Genomic DNA, 8,277 nt, shown 5'->3' on the forward strand with positions numbered 1-8,277 from the left:
CTAATTCAATGGATGCTTCCGACGCGGCTCGTGCCTCTCTATCTACGTATCCCACACCACCCTCTCTTTCCTCGCCGCGACTCGACTCGCTGCTGCGCGCACCCATCCCCTTCCTCTCTCCCTCCCTCCCTCCCTCCCTCCCCGCTCGTTCGCCGTAATTAATGAACGGCTCGACGCTGCACGGCGCAAACAACCCCGGCTGCCGTCACCCTCGTCCCCTTTTTCGTTTGCCTGACTTCCAGCGCGAACGCGTAAGACGCGACAAAAGCGATACGAATGTGTTTGAGAAAAAGATAAGGAAAATGACCGAACTAAAACCACTCAACACACATATTCCCAAGAAGTATTAACGATAATTAATAACAACCAATAAAACTTCTAAAATTTTTTGTCGATTAAAGATAATTAGACTACTTTTTGAATTGGAATCGAGAGTGTATTATTCGCTGATCTGCAGCGCTTTAATTAACTTCATAACTATCATTTTATTAAGAGAGTATCTTCCTCTTAATCAAAATCGCTGAAAGACAGAATGCTCACCGGCGTAGCGAATCGTAGCGAATGATAAATGGTATAGCAAGTAGTATAGGTTTTAATTTTTTGTATATTCGCAAATCGTCGTATCCCTCAGTCTATCGCGCGTCGTGTATTTTGCGAGCGGGACTTTTGCGACAGCCAGTAGCAGAGTCGCATCTGATAACGAGGTGCGTGACATTCTCGAAGCGCACAGCCGCGTACATTCATTCGCATACGATACGTGCGCGGCAGGACGGCGACGTGTGTGTATGTTACGTACGTGCAATACGAATACGTTTCCCTCCTGGAAAAGAGTGTGGAAGAAAGGGAGGGAAGCAGATAGAACCGTAGTTTATTACCATTCTCATTATCTGAGGTTTTTTTTTTCTAAATGAAAAAGTACATATGTAGAAAGAGGCGATTGCGCTTTGCAGGTCCTTTTTTTTTTTTAACTTGCTTTCGAAATAAATGTAGAACAGAAGCCTCTTTAATATCAAAGAAGTCGCCTGGAAAGCACGCGAAAAAAAAGCGGGGAAAAAACTAAAACGCACGTTCGGTCGATTCGGCGATGTCTACCCGGTGAAATCTACCGCGAATATAGATAAATATTTATATTTGTACACCGCATCTGAACGGAGTAATGATAAGTTACGCGAAATGTGAAGAACGCAAGTCTAGTTAGTGTCCTTTGCTTTCGGGCGAAATTTCCAATGTGTATTAAGGTCGCTTATTCGGCAGAAAATACTGGCAAAAAGGGGTAACTCTCCTGCAGAATGGTAATGCGAGCGGGGGGAAGGTGGGAATTGGTATTGCAGAGGCGGTGATGGTGCTGTGTGCATCGCGCGCTCCACGAGAAATTCCGCGCGCCGCTATCGAGATGCGACGCGCGAAAGCCGGCTTCGCCCACGCGGGAGAGACTCTTTCCTATCCGAAAATATTAATACGCGCCAGCGGAGCGTCGCATTGATACCCACCAATGAGAAACGGCAGCATCGATTTTTGCGCTCGTCCCGGTCGTCCCCTCCCCCCGTGCTCTCTTCCCTTCGCATTACGCCTTGTTGCAGTTGCGGGAGGAAGCCTGCAGACAGCGGCGGAAAAGCGAGATGTATAAAGAAAAAAAAATTTCGACGCGGACTCGTGAAAAAACATTCTAATTCGAAAACACAACAATAAGCGAAGCTTATTCGCGCAGTTTGCTTGAAATCGCACATGAAATATCAGCATCAAGATCCAGCTGTAACCGAATAAAGTTTATCTTTAATTAATGGTCCGTTCGCATATTGTCTTATTAATAATTACGCCGTTGTGCGTAATGTGTGACCGCGAGTGATTTTAATTAATCGCTTCTTGCGAAACTTTCAAGACAGAGGGATGGAGAAGGAGGCGGTGTGCGGGTATGCTTGGCGTCCGCACCTGAATAAATTTTATTCGATTAAAGCGTGGCGAGTCGATTTCTAGGTGTGCGACAAGTCAAAGCGAAAAAGTCCGTCCGCCGAGCTGGTTTCGTTTCTGCCGGCGCTGGGCACCGCACGTATACCGAGCAAGCCTCATATCTTATTTAATTATGAATCACGGGGATAAATCGTGCGCCCGCGCGGACGCTCATTAAAGCGGCGAGATACCGTCGCGCGTATCAGGCTGGCCGCATTAGCGGTAAAGAATTCCCGAGACACCCGGTACTCGAATCGTATCTGATAACCGCGTGCATTACGTTTCCAGTGTGTATCGCGTCGCGCGAGTGCCTCTGTAGAGAGTGGAGTGGAATAAAATGTAAAGCCCGATTCAGACCACCGGGATGTGCGACCGCTCCCCAACGCTTTGATCTTTTACACTTTGCACGAAAAATTTTTTACGATACATCTATTCAATAATTTGTACCTGATTAATGATTTATCTTCTATTCAATACTTTCTTAATACTAAAATTGAAAGGTATTTAAGTAATCCTATTTAAATTGGAATGGGACGTTTCTCTGAAACTTTGGCTTGCTCGTTGATCTCTTGGAATAAATAGCAAAATTTCTGTATTAATTCGTCGCATACATGGATAAATAAATATCAACATTTCTTAATTATAAAATAAACTCCAAGTTTGCTGTTCTTGATTAGGAATTAACAAAGTTTTTGTAATATCTTACTTCATGTTCAATCATGTATTTTAAATTTCATAAAATAGACCGAATTAAAATCAATCAATTCATCTTTTAATCAATAAATAAAATTGGCAATTTCGTGAAAGAAACTAAAACCGGTCGCGGTGATAGCTTCTTTCGTTCGCTCAGGTTCGCTCGTCTCGTCAGACGATTAACAACCATCGGGGAATACGTCGGATCGTTTCGTGCAGTCTGAACCGGGCTTTAGCGCGGGAACGCTCGTCGGTCACGCTCGTGCGGCCGCCCGCTTGCGTAAGAACGCCTCGCGAGGCGAAGGCGAAGGCAGCCGGCGGCGGCGGCGAGCGTTTACGCGCGGCAATAACGTGAGGATATGTATAGCATTCGCTCGCGACGACGCAACGAGCGAGCCTGATATTTTCCAGGAAACCCGAAGGCGGCCGGAGCCGGCGGAGCAGCCTCGCCTCCTACATCGTAGGCAGCTCGTTCGAGGGATTACGCGCGAAAATCGATCTCGCACGCGCCCGTGGAACGGCGCGTCGGAAAGCCACTCGATTGCAAATAAACGGAGGGAAGCCCCGGGAAGGAGAAACGCCACGCGTCTCTCGAAACCCTTTTACAGAAATTTACTCACCGCGATCGCCGATACCCGCAACGATCGAATGAACGCGACCTGACGAGATTTCGCACCTCATCTGGCATCTCACGGATTAAAAAAAGGATTAATTAATGGTGTACAAATTTGTAGTATTTATAGTAAATTTTTGAATATTTTTTTTTTTTACGGGTTGCATTGTCGCGCTTGTGAAATTCAATTCACTGCTAACGGTTACCTATATGTAAATCCGATTAATACTTTTTCGCAACGCCTCCCGAAAGGTATTACCATTCGCCTGTGTATGTTACGCGACAAATGAATTATTTCCACGTGACGAGAGGCGGCATAATACCGCGCGTCCGCGGTACAAGTGTGCCGGATATACGTTCGCGTAAACGCGAAAGACGGAAGAGACTGGCTACGCGTGATAACACGTACACACGTCGCATGCCCGTGGCGCACATTCCGGACGCGAGATCGACGTGGCCGGGACACCACGGGGGAACCGGAGATATCGAGACTCGATATTCCGTTGAGGGAGAGAGAGAGAGAGAGAGAGAGAGAGCGAGAGAGTGAGTACGTGCCGTGTCGGTACGTCATGCACACGAAAACCCTCCATGAAAGACTTTAGCGTCACCCTCGGCGGGTATAAAACGTACGTGCCTCTTGGCAAAGATCGCCGCGAAGTCATCTCTTTACGTTTGCGGCGCCTTTCTTTCCACGTAGCCGTAAAAGCGTCGAGTTATTATGAGACGATCTTTCGAACAAAAAAAAAAAGATAACAAATATGAGAGTGCTCTTTCATCAATTTCTATAAGTTTCGCGTGTGCGACTACATAGTTGGAAAACTTAACGTATGTCGCACGTTCCAAGCGGTCCAATCAAATTTTCGTGTCAATTTAGATCCAAGATGAATATTTATGTTAGAAAGTAACATAAATATTATGTAAAAAAAAAATGAACGCGAAAAATGTAATTTTTGTAATACTTTAGTACAATTTGGAAACGAAATGGTGGCAACGCTAAAATTAATATTCACGATACGCACATTTTATCTTAGATTTCAAGACTACATTATTTTTATGTTATTTGTTCATTTAGAAATTATATACTTTTACGCTGAAACGCTTAGGCAAGAAAAAAAAAAGATTACGTTCAATACAAATATCTTCAGAAATTGTACGTTCTATTATTTATTATAAATTCGAAATGCAATTATTCCTGTGACCATATGACCGTGTGACTAATATATATCTATACTACTTATATTTAGTATTTGACATGGAGTTGTGTCATGTGGCGAGTATACCGCGATCGCGCGATTCATAGAGTATTCATTGTACTCGTTATGGTCGTTCCATAAATCTTTGCACTTTCGGGATGCTGCTTAATGGCGAAATACACAAAGCTTGCGAAACTAACGTATTCCATTATCTCTAGATTGTATAACATTATACACATTGCGCTTTTCCGCGAGGTTAATTATTTTATCCTTTTTGGTGACATTACTCCGCTTCTTGATCCGTCTCCAGGTAAAGTCAGCGTGTACGTGTGTGTGTGTGTGTGTGTGTGTATGTGTGTGTGTGTGTGTGTGTGTGTGTGTGCACGCGCGCGCGTCACGTTGTGAATAATAATGATTAAACAATAGTAGCCTTACGTCGTGCGAACATCGTCAAAATTCTTAAATATAGCGCTCCAATATCTTTTTTTTTTTTGGATTAGCTATACGTAAGTATAACTTATTCTAATCTTAACAACTTAACCCTTAAGGTGTGAAAAAGCTATCCTCTTGGTAGCATTACAGATCACTCGATTCCGACCACCTTTTCACCTATTTAAAGTGGCTCTAAAAATTTATGAACATACTTTCAAGTTTGTAGAACGTGTACTTTATTTTAGAAAAAAATAAAGTGCAGTATAACATAATTACCTTTGAAATTTCGAGAAACTTTCACGGATAAAAATTAACAGTTCAAACTCGGGACGCGGTCTCTCGTGGAGCCAACTATCAAATTGTTAGGGTTAATAATTCCCCATGAACCATGTCAGACGCTATTACGCACCCAATACTCGCTAGGACCGAAAATGACGAGGTCTGCCGATGTCAGGGAATCGAGCTCTCAAACTGCCGAGCTGTCGAAGAAGATGGAGGGTGAAAGAGAGAAAGAGAGAGAGAGAGAGAGAGAACACTTCTCATGGCTTTTTCTTTATCGCAGCAGCGCCGCTCGTCGCTCGAGGTTTACGAGCGAGGTAGGGCGCTCTCTCGCTCATTGGTATCGCCGTCGGGTTTCGGGGGCAGGGGACCGGTGCGGGCGGCGGTTATTAATAACGCCGCGATAAACCCGGGGTTAAGCCCCGCGGGGATGACGGCCTTTGGCAAAAAGCGGAGAGAGAGAGAGAGCGCTCGCCGCCCTGCACCTTTATCCTCCCGCCTCTTTCATCCCCGCTACCCCTTTCGTTGCCCTCTCTCTTTCTCTCACTATCTATCTCTTTCTCTCCATCTATCTATCTTTCTCTTTCGATGAGAGAACGCGAGGGCTGGCTTTGAGCCGAGGGTGTAGTTGAGAAAGGAAGATGAAGGGATGGAGGATGAAGAGGGTAGATGGAGTGGAGGAGTCTCGTCCGGACGTTTATCGAGGAGCGTATATCTCTCGGGAAAGGAAGCGAGGAAGCGGAGATCCTTTCTCTCTTACCTTCTCTCCCTTTTATTTCTCTCTCTCTCTCTCTTTCTTTTTCCGTCTCTCTATTTCTAACCATTTTTTTCAGCCGTCACCGCCCTGTGATCTTCCTCCTGCTTCTCTTGTCCATCCCCGCTCTTATCTTTTCTCGAAGCAATGCTCAGATATGACTTGTTCAGACGTGAGGTACTGATCGGACTCGCGGATTTCAAGAAGAATCGCTGGGATATATCGAAAACGAATGACCGGCTCGTAATATAACCGTTTAATCTGCGAATAATTTAACCGTGTCTCCTGTCCGAAGTATCTTGGTATTCGGTAGAAAATAAATAAATAAACTTGTCCTATATTTACTTCGATGCTCATCTTTCAACCGATATCCGAGGCAATTTTTACATTTTCTTTCTAATGGGCGATTCTAAAGATGTACCTCTAATGAAGAACTAAGAATCTTTTGCCTTCTCTCCCTTGGAACAAAGAGGACATGTCACTTATTTTATAGTCGTCATTAATTTACATCTATCGTTTTTCCTAAAAATATCTTTATCTGGCGATAGATTCATTTCGTAACTAAAGAAATAACAGAGATAGCTTGATTACGTTTTTTAATTGTTTGAATTATATTTTATATAAGACACGAATAAACATAAATTACATCGTGCAATAGAAACTTCTTTCAATTCTGTGTTGCGGAAAAAAAAAATTAATTTAATAAAGTTCATCAGAGAGGGTAATTACAAACCATGGTTTTAAATTGTGCCTTTGTGAATAATTATTTCACACATCGCGGGTGGCAAGAACATTCGATTCCACCGAACAGATATTATCGGACGGTTGATCCGCGTTGCAGCTACCATAAATGAGATGCCGCGCCGTTACTACTCGCCGGGCATTATTCACAATACGACGCAGCTGCGTTTCCGCCGTGCGCTGCCGGGTCGCGCGTTATACCCCGTTAAGTTTCCTGAAGGGTTGCGCGAAATAACGAAGAACGTGCGCGCGCCCGCGCGCGCGCGTGTGGATGTCTCGAGAAGCGGAGATTACTCGAGGGAAAAGCAAACAGACGTGTCTTCCGCGTCCTTTCCGCCTCGAGTATAAAACAAAGACTCGCACCTCCCGTCCGAGAGCCTCGCGGACCTTAAACTTTGTTTAACTTGCCGGAGAATAAACATACCGCGTTGATTAATTGTGCCGTGCGATCGCAAGTTTATCAAAAAGTGATTAGAGTGAACCTAGAAGGAACGAGCCGCGCTCTGTGACGCTTGAATAAGTTTTTGCTTGAAACGTGCCGGGTTAAACAATACGAGTATCCTTCTACTTACGATTATCTTGACTCACGAATTTTCGGCACCCTCTCGACTAGAAATTAATTAGATTATAACGAAGTTGATTAGTACTCGTTAATCAAATTAAGTATTATTTTAATAAAAATTATATTAAAAGCTATAGATATATATTTAATTTAACCTATGTTTGTTCCAAATATTAATTTTATAATAACAAATGTACTAAGAATTGTAATTTGGAAAAATTTGTTGTTATTTTTTAAAATAGGAGTCTGCAGTCGTTTTAACAAAACAATTGTTTTGCATAAATAATGTTTTACCTGTGCATCTTTGAAATTACGAGGTCCATCTTGTACGAAATATCTGTCGCAAAGCTGTCGAGCGAAGCTATTGCGATTCCGAATAAACAGTCAAACGGAGTCGATAATCAAGGAGGAGTTGGGGAAGACGCGAAATATGGGGAATAACTGGCGCAAGTTGCAGGGGCAGCCGCGATTACGTAGGCGAGACAAGACGCGCTTTCTTTTTTTTAACAAGCGCTCGGAAGTAAATCGCGGGAACCACGAAGTCGTCCGCTCTCCGGCATTCGCGTTTAATTGAATAAAATGACGAGCCCCGAGCCGCGATTATTAATGTCCGCTTGCTTCTCGCGCCAGCAACCGTGGAAAGTAATCTCGACATTTTTGTTATTCGCCGCATCTTCGTGCACGCTCGTTCTACGCGTGTAGACGCTAACTCGCAATTTGTACCTTTCGAATGAGAGAGAGGAGCCGCAAAAAAATACGTACACTCGTTCGGCAATTCGGACAGCGGCGGGAGATTTGCTCGATGGACCTGTAAACAATGTTTATCATGTAGAATTTGTTACAAAAATTGTTATACCACGTCACATTTAATTAAATATAAAAATGTATAGTGTATTTTTTTTCTCTTTAATTTCTTTATATCTCGAAAAACAGTAGTGCAGGTTTCGTCAAATGCCGGAAGTGAAATTAAGAGATAATTATTTTTTTTACTTTCAGATACAGAGAGTTATGCCGCCGAAATCGCACTCGTCCAATGAAACGCAACCGTCACTCTTCACTCGTG

This window comes from Monomorium pharaonis, chromosome 11 (genome assembly GCF_013373865.1).
Source record: "Monomorium pharaonis isolate MP-MQ-018 chromosome 11, ASM1337386v2, whole genome shotgun sequence".
NCBI classification, from domain to species: Eukaryota; Metazoa; Arthropoda; class Insecta; order Hymenoptera; family Formicidae; genus Monomorium; species Monomorium pharaonis.